This window comes from Aspergillus tubingensis (assembly GCF_013340325.1).
Source record: "Aspergillus tubingensis WU-2223L DNA, scaffold_3, whole genome shotgun sequence".
Taxonomy (NCBI): domain Eukaryota; kingdom Fungi; phylum Ascomycota; class Eurotiomycetes; order Eurotiales; family Aspergillaceae; genus Aspergillus; species Aspergillus tubingensis.
The window spans coordinates 2,282,713-2,296,207 of record NW_023336277.1 but is presented as its reverse complement, the minus strand read 5'-3'; positions in this window follow the sequence as shown (position 1 = coordinate 2,296,207).

Genomic DNA, 13,495 nt, shown 5'->3' with positions numbered 1-13,495 from the left:
ATAATCTTCTTGGCAATCTTAGAGATTAAAATATTATAATTAATATTTAAAATAATATTAAGTACACCTGTTGGGATTCTGGTTTATTGAATATTATATTATAAATATATTTAAAATACTAAAAATTAATATTCTATATATAATGAAAATTTTATATCTTATAACTAATCAGGATATATTTCTATTTATGATTATCTAATTTTTTTAGTAAGATACAGGAAATAATCTTTTATTTAGTTGAATTAAGAATCCTGAAATAAATCATATTAGATTATTATCTATAGATAATTTTCTAGAGAGTATTAATAGATAATACTTTAAAATTAATATAATTTTAAGAATATATTATTATTTTATAAAAATATATAAAGTTAATTCTAGAAATTTTATTTATTTTTTATTAATACTGTTTTACTCGGGTTGTATAAGACTATAAATTTATATAATATATTTTTATTAATTAAATATTCTTTTATTTTTAATCTAAGTATTCTCTTCTATTGTTGCTCCGTATATAGGTATTATAAATATTACATTAATAGATTATTTATATACATTAATCATGAAAAACTTAAAATATATTTTTTTATAAAAGAATTAGCTATATAGCTTAATTATTATTAATAATAATTATTATATAATATGTTTCACTGAAAATATTTTTAAATATTTTTTATAAAAGAAAAGCCGATGTCTGTATATATTTACTTAAAAAATATTAATATATTATAAACGAGTAATAAATTATATTTTATATAATTTAATATATAAATAAGATTCACAGATTATATTAATTTATATGATTAAAGATTATTAACTAGATCTGCTATTTATAAAATATTATTATAGTTTATATAATCTAGATAATTATACTAAAAATCTAAGAATATCCCATTTTTTTAAAATATTTATACCAGTACTATTATATGCACTGGAAATAGTACTAGAAAGAACTTTATATAATATTATAATTAATATAATAAAATTAAGCTCATAAAGATCTTTTTTTATTATAGTAATAATCATCCTATTTTATATTATATAATACTAATCTTATCTTTTATAAAAATAAGGAAATAATTTTATTATTATATATAAATAATTTTTCGTTCCCTGCCGCGTGGATGTAAAAGATATTAAATATAAAAATATTAATAATAATCTTCTGATTATTTAATATATATTAAAAGATTCCAGAATCTAGATATTAAAGAAAGTCTTATTAAAGAAAGTCTTTAATATTCTTTAATAAATAGATTTCAGTAATGAGGAAGACTATATTAAAAAATTTATAAATAACTATTTTAATATAAAATTATTAAATATATTTCTCTAGAGGTCTTCCTGCAGTTCTTATTTTAGTTTTTTTTTTAAATATTATTATCTTTTTATTTAAATGTTAATGTTTTATTAATTTTCTTTATTCTTTCTAGCATTCTAGCTTTTAATATTTAATTTACTTATAAAAGTTATATTATACTTATAAGTGAACCATAATACTTTTTTAGACTAATAAATTTATATGATATTAAATTAATTTCGAAAAAAATTTATTATAATATATAAAATAATATTCTAAGAGATTATTTCCAGGTTTCTATTTAAAAATATTTTATAATTTTTCATTTTACAGACTAGTTTGCTCTAATATATAAGATTATTAAAATCAATAATTTTCTTATTTTATTATAATAGCAAGTGGAAGAACTTGTAAATCTTTATAAAGATTTTTAAGAAAAGTAGATTAATTAACTAGAAATTCATTTTAGCTGATATCTTAATAGTAGTTAATTATTATTAAATTATTATAAATTTATTTATATATTTAATAACTGACTTAAAGTTATTTAATTATAAAAATAGTAATTTTTAATTAAATCTTTAAGTAGAAAGCTGTTCTTTACTTATTAGTCTACTTTAAGATATTTATATATATTTTAATAATTTATATTATCTATGAAATTGAGTATTATATTATTCTATATTGATATTTTAAGGCTTTCTCTGATCTTCCATTTTAATTTCGTTTAATCAATATATAATTTAAAAAGTTTAGGTAGCAGTTTATTTTATATCTAAGATATAATATCTGGATTAAATAAAATATACTTTAATTAAAATGACTATATCTTTTCCATGTATAAAGTATTTTAAATAATTTAATATTATCTTTTATAATTATTAGATCCCCGGAGCTTCTTAATATATATAAATATAGATTTATTATTTAATATCTTATAGTAAGCGGGGTTTCGTTTTAATATATAAATTAATATTAGTTTAGTAATAGAGTCTAAAGAATCCAGGAACTTTTTATATATATAAATTATTTTAAAATTAGTTATTTTAAAAATGCTTATTACAGAGGAAGAAATATTTTAAATAATTTAATATTTTATTTTTGAATTTTTGAATTTTTCAAAGTAATCAGGTCATAGAAAGAAGAAAAATGATAAAATATTCTATTTCTATAATTTAGATATTCTCATAAATCTTATTATAGATAATATTAAAATATATATTATTATATTTCTTTCTTAATTTAACAGCGAGCAGTTCTGGTGTCTCAGAGATTTATATAATATATCTAAGTAATTCCAGGCTTATAACTTATTATTTAATGTATTGATTTTATAGCCTTTAAGAATTAAATTAACCAGATGATGATATTAGTTAATTATATTATTTATATTAATTTATTTAACTGCTGCAGGCACTCTTTATAGCCTGTGCAGGAGAGATAAGTAAGTTCTTAATCTATAATATAGGGTTAGGATACCTGGCAAGATGGTTGGTTGACCCTAGCCGCCAGGTCCGAGGTGTCCTACACCGCTTTGTCTGCCAACATGGATAATATTCTAAATCTTTTTTTATAATAAATATTACTTCAAATTGAATAAATATTATTAAAAATATTTAATATATATTTAAATTATAAATATTATTCTATATATTTCTAGATCTTAATTACAGTTATCCTTTAAAAATTATATAAAAATATTTATTTTAAAATTTTAATATATATATATATATATTATAATCCTAATCTTTTTATTTTTATATAACTATTTTATATAGTTTGTACAAAATATAAAGAGATATTAAAAAGTAATATTTAATATTATTAATTTTAAAAAAAGTATTTAGTAATATATTTTTTACTAGATTATTAAAGCTTTATATAATATTCTGTACAGTTCTTAAAATCTGTTTTTATATTATATTTTTTATTTTATTTTTAAATAAGGCACTCAAAACAGCTACCTATAAATCCTGATATTATTATTATATTAAATATTTTATAATGAATATAATTAATAATGAATTATAAGAAAGAATTTAAAGTAAACTCTAATATTCCTTTTTCTATAAAATTTTAAATAAATCTTATACAATTTCTAGATAAAGACCCAGTAAATTTACTTAATTTCAAAATCATTAATTTAACAATAATTCTTTAATAAAGCCCACCGCACACAGAGATTATAAGTTTTCAAAGTTTATTTAAATAATACTAGTAATTTAATATAGCTAATTTATTGTATATTTATATTAATAATAATAACTACAGCAGCAGTATTAGTATAATAACAATTATAATATCTTATATAACCATTCTATAAACTTTGATCATAACATATATAGTATATATTAAAAATTTATTAATATTAATATAATTTTAATTTTTATTAAACAGCCACACCTCACAGATTATATCATTAATAATTATAATATTTTTATTATTCTCATTTTAGTATTTTTATTTATATATAAAATAATTAATCTTATTAATAACTAAACCATTATCCAGGCTTATACTAATTTCTTTAATTATTGTTAATTAAATTAAATATGTTTTATAAAATATTATTATATATATTAACTAATTTTATTATCTCAGCTAAAAAATCTTCCTGTATTAACTTTTTAATTATAAAGAAATCCCTGCTAATAAGCATACTCATTATCTTATTAAAACTAGCATTCAAAATACTGCTTAAGCATAAAATAATATCAATTTTGATAAAGTAAGTCTACTTTCAGTATATTACATATATTTTAAAATCTTAATTAATAAAGTATAAAAGACCCAGTAAATCACGTATCTATATAATTTGTATATATATAATATATTTCTAAAATTGATTTCTAAAATACTGACCTGTATACAGATTTATATTAAATATAAAATTCTACTTTAATATAAATATAAATTAAAAAATCATTCTTATAAGCTATCTTACTTAATATTATTAAAATTAAAAAATTAATTCAATATTTATACAGAATAAAAAAATAAGTAATTCAATATATTTTATTTTTATACGTATAATATACAGGCATATATATAAAAATATTTTAACTAAGATTTTCTATAAATAATCACAGATATGTACTAGTAATCAGATTTATTAGTCTAGCCTGCAAAGCAGCATAATTTATTATTATAATATAAATCCTAAATCAATTCAAAATCTTATTAAACAAGATACGAAAAAACAAGAATAATTATATTTTTTTATATATTTATTTTAATAATAATACCTACCCCCTTAGTCTGTTACACAGAGAAGGATACTATAATAGAAATTTTTATCTTAGAATAATTAATATAACTAAACAGATCTCATATTCTTCCAGCAGTAAGTAAATCCAGTAAACAGGATTCAGGCATATATAATATAATCTTATATAAATTAAAATCCTTTTCAATTTATACAGGTAAAGCAACGCAATATATCAAGATAAGTATAATAAGATTTAGAAAATTATAAGTATTTTATATAAATATCTTTATATATATATTACATAGCCCTAGATATAAGTAATTCTTCTAGCTACTCTAGCAGTATAATATCTAGCTACTAGATTAATATTATCTACCACTCAGCTGTAGGACTGACATAAGCATGTATAAATAAATCAATTAATCAATTAATTAATCTTTTCAAATCCTGCACTGTTATAATATATATAATCAATAATTAATTATAAAAAGTTTTTTGAGTAAAATCTGATACTCTTTTTTTTATAAAAACTTGAAACAGATCTATCTTAATTTTTAAATAAGAATTTAATAAATTTATTTAGTCTTGAAATTAGTAATTTTATTATAATTTATTTCTGATTAAATTTACTGTATATAAAAGATTATACAGTTGTAAATTTTATTGAGTAAACCTAGTCATTTAATATAAATAATTTATTTTGTATTTATACAGATAATAATAATTATAAAGATAATATATAATAATAGTAGTTATAGGACGTTATACTATTAAGTATTTTTATAACCTTTAGTATAATATATATAATCAATATATATAATATATACTAAAAGATTTATTAGTATTAATATAGTCTTGGCTCTTATGAAACAACTATATCTTATAAATTTTATTATTAATAATTAAAACTTTTTTATTTTACTAATCTTTATATTCTGAGAAATATACAATATAATTATTTTTCTAAATAATCAGACTGTTATCCAAATCTGTATTTATCTTATTAATTATTATCAATTAAATTAATATATTTATTGAAATATTATTATATATATTAACTGACTGTGTTATCTTAGCTGAATAATTTTTTATCCTAATTTCCTAATTATAAAGAAATCTCTAGTAATAAATGTATTAATTACCTTATTAAGATTAGTATTAAGAATACTGTGACTACAAAATAATACTAATTTCAATAAATTAATTTTAAATTTAACATATTATATATATTTCAAGATCGATCTTATTAAAATATGAGGAACCTAATAGACTATTAGTCTTTATGATTTTTATGTATAAAAATCCTTCCAGAGTCTATTTTTAAGATATTTATTCTCATTCTGTATAATATATATCAGCTATAAAATCTTATTTTAATATAGATATAGATTAGAAAGCTTACTCTCATGAATTATCTTAGTATTATCAAAATTATAAACTTAATTAGATATTTGCATAGATTAGAAGAACAGTCAGTCTAATATACTTCATTTTATATATATAATATGCAGATATATATGTATATATATATATACACATACAAAGATATTCAATTATAATTTTCTATAAATAATCACAGGTATATATACTAGAAATTAGATTTACTAATCTGGCCTGTAAAACAGTGTAGTTTATTATTATAATATAAATTCTGGATTAATTCGGGATTTGATTAAACAAAATATTAAAGAGTAAAAATAATATTTTTTTATAGAAATTAAATTATTATTATTATTCTCTTGTACATTTATTTTTAATGATAATATCTATTTAAAAATGATTAGTATAATTAAAATAATCTTGTATCTTTCTAATAGTAAGTATATCTATTAAACAAGATCTCAAGTAGATAAATACTTCTATATAAATTATAATTCTTCTTGATTCACGTGACCATGATACATAGAAATATATGTGAAAAGATATTAAAGAATTATAAGTATTTTATATTATAATATAGATATCTTTATATATATATCACGTGGTTTTAAATATACATAAATCTTACTAGCTATCCTGACAGCAATGCCTGGCTGCTAGATCAATACCATCTACCACTTGGCTGTAGGGCTGACATAAGCATGTAGGACTAAATAAATTAATCAATCAATTAATAAGATAATTAATATATTTATTTTAGAGATCTTATAATCTTAAAGTTCTTATGAGATATTTCTCAAGTTAAAACATTGGAATTAATTAAATCATATATGAATATTATAAAACATATTAATTCAATTAATGATAATTGAAGAAACTAGCATAGGTCGGGATAATAATTTAATTATTAAATAAAACAATTATATTTTATATTTCTAAAAATAGAGATATTAATAAATTAAAAGATTTATAATCATTATTAATATAAACTATATGATATAATTATTTAATAGAAGTTAAGATTATACTAATACTGATAAACTCTCTAATATATATATTATATATATTATTTTGAAGTTTGCAGAGCGGCTGATACTGTAAAATCTTATAGTTATTATTATAGTAATATAAATATAGGAAGAATTTACTATTAATATCTAGTTACTAGTACTGTTTAAGTATACTTTTTATCTTATAATCTCTGTATACAGTGAGCTCTATTATGAAAAGAGTTATTATAATATTGATAACTTAAAGATCAAAATAATTTACTGGATCTGTCGGGTTTAAATTTAAAATTTAAAATAAAATTTATTTTGAATTTTCATAGAACAAAGGGTATCAGATTTTATTTGAAGATCCTTTATAATTAAGTATTGATTATATATATTATAAAATATTTAATATTTTATATATAAAATCATTTCCTGCATCAAAATCCTGGAGATAAATATAATTAAATATTATAAATATATTATATTTTTTAATGGTTAGAAGTAATTTGTTAAAGTATTAATATAATTTTATCAAATATCTGTTTACTATTAATATCTATTATTGAATTACTATATTAATTAATATTATATACATTAATTAGATAAGATTCTGGAGAAGATTATTTACGATTTTTAATTTTGCTTATTAATAATAAAAATTAATAATAACTATACTGTTGATTGAATTATTTATACAAAAGGTCTACTTGACAGTAATACTTTTAATAATATAACTTATAATTAAAATCAATATATTTTATATTTATAACATCCTAAATATTAAATAATATAAATATATTTATCAATATTTCTACAAGTACCTGGTCTATATATATTATATAAAAAATTACAAAAATATTAATTATTTTTATAAAAACAATACTGATAGTAATCATGTATATTATATTTTTTATTATATTTATAAATATAAAAAATATATTTGAGGATAATTTATTAATAATATTAATAATATTGAGAATAATAATTATTGTAAATAATTATATTATAACTTAATATATTATAACCTAATTATTGAAAGAATTATCTATTCATAATATATCTTTTTAATAAAAAGAAAATCTAAGATTTTAATATAATGATTATTTAAAAACTATATTTAATATATTATATATTATAAATTATTATATATTATAAATTATTATATATTACATATACAGATTCTGTAGGACTGTTTTTATATAATTATATAATTTGTTTTTAAAAAATATTTACAAAGAAATTATTTTAAATCTATTTTCTATTAATGAGAAGATACATTTGTAGATATAATTTATTTAATATTATTTTTACTTTTTAAAATATTCTTATCTTTCATCAGGGTCTTATTAAAAATAAAATTATTTACATATATAATATTTATAATATTTTAAATTATAAAAATATATTTTAATATTAAGATCTTTTCATAAAATTATAAATATCTGTAGCAAGTATCTAGCTATTAATAATTTGAATTTATATTATTTAATATATACCATACTAAGATATAATCATTAAACTTTTATAATAAAAATATTGATTAATTTAATTATTAAAATTATTTTAAAACTGCTGTTTTCTGAAAAATAATTATATATAAAATAATAATAATAAAATTATTATTAATCTTATATAACCAATCCTATAATCAATAAATTAATATTAATAATTAAAATAACTGTACTAAAATAGTAGAATTGAATAATTAATAATTAAAAATTATTTTAAAAATTTTAATTATATATATATCCTGCCGGAGTAGAGATATTATATTATTATATAATATTAATATTATTATATTTTATCTTATACTAGTACTTATAGAAACAGCTAATAAAATAATTCTGAATAATAAATTATATAATAATTTTATTTAGAATATATTGATAGAATTAAATAAAAAGAAGATAAAGCAGGTAAAAAATAATATAAATATATATATATATATATATATATATATATATATATTTAGAAAGAATAGAAAGAGATTCTATCTAATCTGATATTTAATAGATAAAATAATTATTAAACTATTAAGAATTATATATTATCAATAAGTTAAGAAAAATATAAATTTATATAAAGATTTTAATAATTAATAACATTAATTTATATTGAAAAGTTTTTAAATTTTATGTTTATACCTGTGCTATAAAATTCTGATACTATATAAAATGATATTTCAATTAATAATTGAAAGAAGAAATTCAGATCATTTGAAAAAAACATTTTTAAAAAAATAAATATTACGTATTAAAGTATTATTATAAAAATTATTTATTATTCTTATTATATATATTATAAATTACTCTATAAGAATTATATAGAATTATATATTAATTTATATTTTATAGAATATCTAATCTAGATAATATTAGAAATCTTATTTTATAATAAATACTGTCTCAGATTAAATAAATATTATTGAAAATATTATATAATATATTTTTAATTTTGATTATAATTATTCCATATAAGTCAGATAAAATAATTATATAAATTGAAAAATTTAATTCTATAATTTTACTAAGTATAATTAATTAAATTCTTAAATTTATTATTATTATATATTTTAATTATTTAAATATATTTTACATGCTCCTGCTATAGAGATATATAAAATAATAATAAAAAGATCTTTACAAATATATATTATATCTATTTTAGAGAAGATATATGCTATTTAATAAAATAAATATTTGATTATAATTTTTCTAACTTTTAATATATCTAGAACTCATAATAATATCTTACATTTATATTTGTTATATCATTTTTAAAAATAGTAGATACCTCTAGTGCTTATTGATTAAAATTAAAACTTTCTTAATAACTAATTATATATAACTATTACTATACTTAAGAATATTTTTAAGAAATAATAGATTATAATTAATATTTTATTATTAATTTATATAAAATCAATAATTGATTAATTAATTTATAAATTACAAAGTAATTCATGCAAGATTAATGATAACTTCATAAGTATTTTCTTTATATATAATTACTTTTTCAGGAAATAGTAATTCTGGATCAAATCTAATGAATAAATCAATTAATATCTTTTTTTAGAATCTCAATAATCATATTTTAATATAATTTATACTACATAATATAGGTTAAAATTATTAATGATTAAATAATTCTTATAGATATCTATAGTTCTATAAAGATTTTGAATATTATATCTTTTTATAATTTAGAATTGAAAGTTTAATATATATAAATAATCTTATTCTCAGCAAGACCCTGAAGAATTAAAGGATTAAAATATTAGAAATAATATTAAATAAATTATATCTCTAAATAATCTTTTTATTAATAAAAATAAATCTGGAATAATATCTCCTTGAGTATATTTTTAGAATAAATTAATACTTATTTAAAAATAATTTTATAAAATTTATATATATAAATATAGTTACTTATAATATATATTATATATTAATTTAAATATTATTTTTAAATAAATATTATATTAGAATCTTATAATTCTTCTATTAAAAAATAGATTACAACTAGAAAATTCTTTCAGTAGTTAAACTATAATATATCAAGTTATAATATATTTATATTTAATTATTATTATTCTTAATATTATTAGTATTAACCTTAAAATTTAAAGAATTCTTATTTTTATTATTATTAGAATATATATATCTATTATTTTAATAATGATTTTTTTAAATTAATTTTATTTATCTAGGCGGCCAGGGGTCCTGTATAAAAAGAATCTATTATTATTATTATATTATTATTAATTTATTTAATAATGATAATAAAAATAAGTATCTTTAATATAATGATTTATAAATTATTTTAGTATTCTAAAATTAACTTTATTTATTACTCTAAGATTTACTATAAGATAACTTAATATAAAATTATTTTATAATTAATTTAAAAAAAATTTACAGTTCTTATTATAATAACTTTTTTCTTAATTTCTAGGTAGGTATAATTGTATTTAATATAATATAAATAACTAAATTCTCAGCTGTATAAGCTAATGATAATATTTTACGTAATAATTATAATAATATCAGATAATTTATAAAAAAACCTTTTTCTGTATATAATACCTGACTAGAAAATTAATAAAAAATATAATATATATAACTCTTATTAGTATTATTTCTATAAAAATTATCAATATTCTTATAACTTTCTGTTGTTTAATGTGTTACTGATATATACTGAATTGACCAGTTGGCTGTATAAGATTGATTGTATTATATCTTTTATCTAGCTGCTTGCAGGTACTCTTTATAGCCTATACAGGAAAAATAAGCAAGTTTCTAACTTATAATATAAGATTAGGGCATCCAGTATAATAATTAATTTAAATTAAACTGCTAGGACTAGATATCTTATATTATCTTATTCAGTAATACTTCCCCTTATAAATTAGAAAGGCTATTATAGTATATATTAGCCATAATATTTATAATTATTAAAATATTTTAGTATCCAGTATTAAAATATAAGATTAGACCACCAGCTGCTCTGAAGTATTTAAAAATATTTTTTAATAAAAAATTTTATAAGACTATCTGCCAGGATATTATTTTTTATATTAATATATTATATTATAATAAATCCTTTTTCAACCTTCTCTCGAACAAAGTAATATTATATATTAATATATCAAGTATATTAATATAAATTAAGATTTTTCACCAGTATAAGAACATCTTGATTATTTCTATAAATATAAATAAGTTTTTTTTAAAAATATTATAATTTTTTTAATAATTTTTAAAGCTAAATAGTCTTTTTTATTACTTTTAATCCAGTTATATATTTAATCTTATATAAGAATAATATAATTATAAATTATCTTTTTAAGTTCCAGAAGATTATTCTTTTTCTAAAATAAAAATATATAAAAAAATAGAATATCTATCAAAGTAATTTTAAGTCAAGTTATTATAAATAAAATCCTGTAATTATATATTCTTTCTATTAAAAATAAAGATAAAATTCTTGATCCTATTTAAATACTTATATATCTAACTAATTACTTTACTATATTATTAAAATAAATTAACTGTATATTTACTGAATTATAATATAATATATATTAAATTAAAGTAAGTTTTTAGTATTATATATATATTAAGAATTCTATTTCTGATTAATATTTAATATAAAATTCTATATCAGTTAATTCATTTTTAAACTTCAGTATTAGTTAATAAGTAAAATTTATTAGTATAAAAATAGAATATATATCTAAGTTAAAGAATTCTTTTATTATATATTTATTATAGCTTTTTTAGTTAAATTAAATTATATTAATATATTTATCCCTAAGTACTTTAATGTCAAGATAATATTTATAAAAATTTAGATTTAATATTTAAAATTCTTAATCTAAGGCTGATTTGAGATTTTGGATATATAATTCTAATAATTTAAATAATAATAAATTATTTATATAAAGAGTAAATATTAAATTATTATTTTTATAAATAAATACTTCTGGGTCCTTGCTTATAGAATAAAATTAAAATTAATCAAAAAATTATAATATATTTATATTAAAAGTATAGAAATTATTTTAATTTATATAATATTTTTTAAAATCTGTACATCTTATTAATATTAATAAAATTAAGATCTTTAAAGCCAGTTAGTTATATAATATATCTAATTTCTTTTTATTAATTTACTTAAAAGACTATTTTGAAATCTATCTATTTAATATATTATTTTTATATTATTATAATAATGAAGAGGGCTTTATAATTTATAAATTTTATTATTATAATAAGTATTATTTTAGAATTAATTTTATATTATTATAAGAATCTATAAATTATTTATTAAATATTATATTTAACTATTTTTATTAAAATTATTCTGTTTTATATATTTATTTTATAATAAGTACTATATAATCAGATAGAAAATTAATTAAATTTTAAATATAATTTTATATTAATAAATTATATTTTTGAATATTTTATTTTTATTTCCCTGCTCCGGCTCTTTAATTATTTATTTATATATTTAAAAATCTTAAATATCTAGTTTAGTAATAATAATAAAGACTAGATCTTATTCTTATTTAATAATTATAAATAAAATAGTAATTTATCTATTACTAGTCATAGCCATATTATTTAGTAAATAATTAATTTAATTCTGTATATTATAAAGAAGTGTGTTTATATAGTTTAAAATAAGTTTTTAAATATTTAAAAAATAATAAAATATTATCTGACTTTCTCTTTTTTTTTAAAAAATACTTTTCATAAGGGACTTCTAATATATTTATAAATAATAAATTCTATATAATATAATAAATAATTTTCTTTTTATCTTCAGGAATCAGGACCCTGCAGTTAATATTTAAAATAATATTAAATATAATTATTAAAAAACTAGTTTTATTAAAGATAATATTTCATATATACTTAAGGTACTGGTAATTAATATTTTAAATATAATAAAAATTATAAATCTTATAATTAATCAGAATATACTTCTATTTATAATTAATAAATTTTTTTAATAAAATACAGGAAATTACCTTCCAGCTGATTAAATTAAAAATCTTAAAATAAATAATATTAAATTACTATTTATAGATAGCCTTCCAGA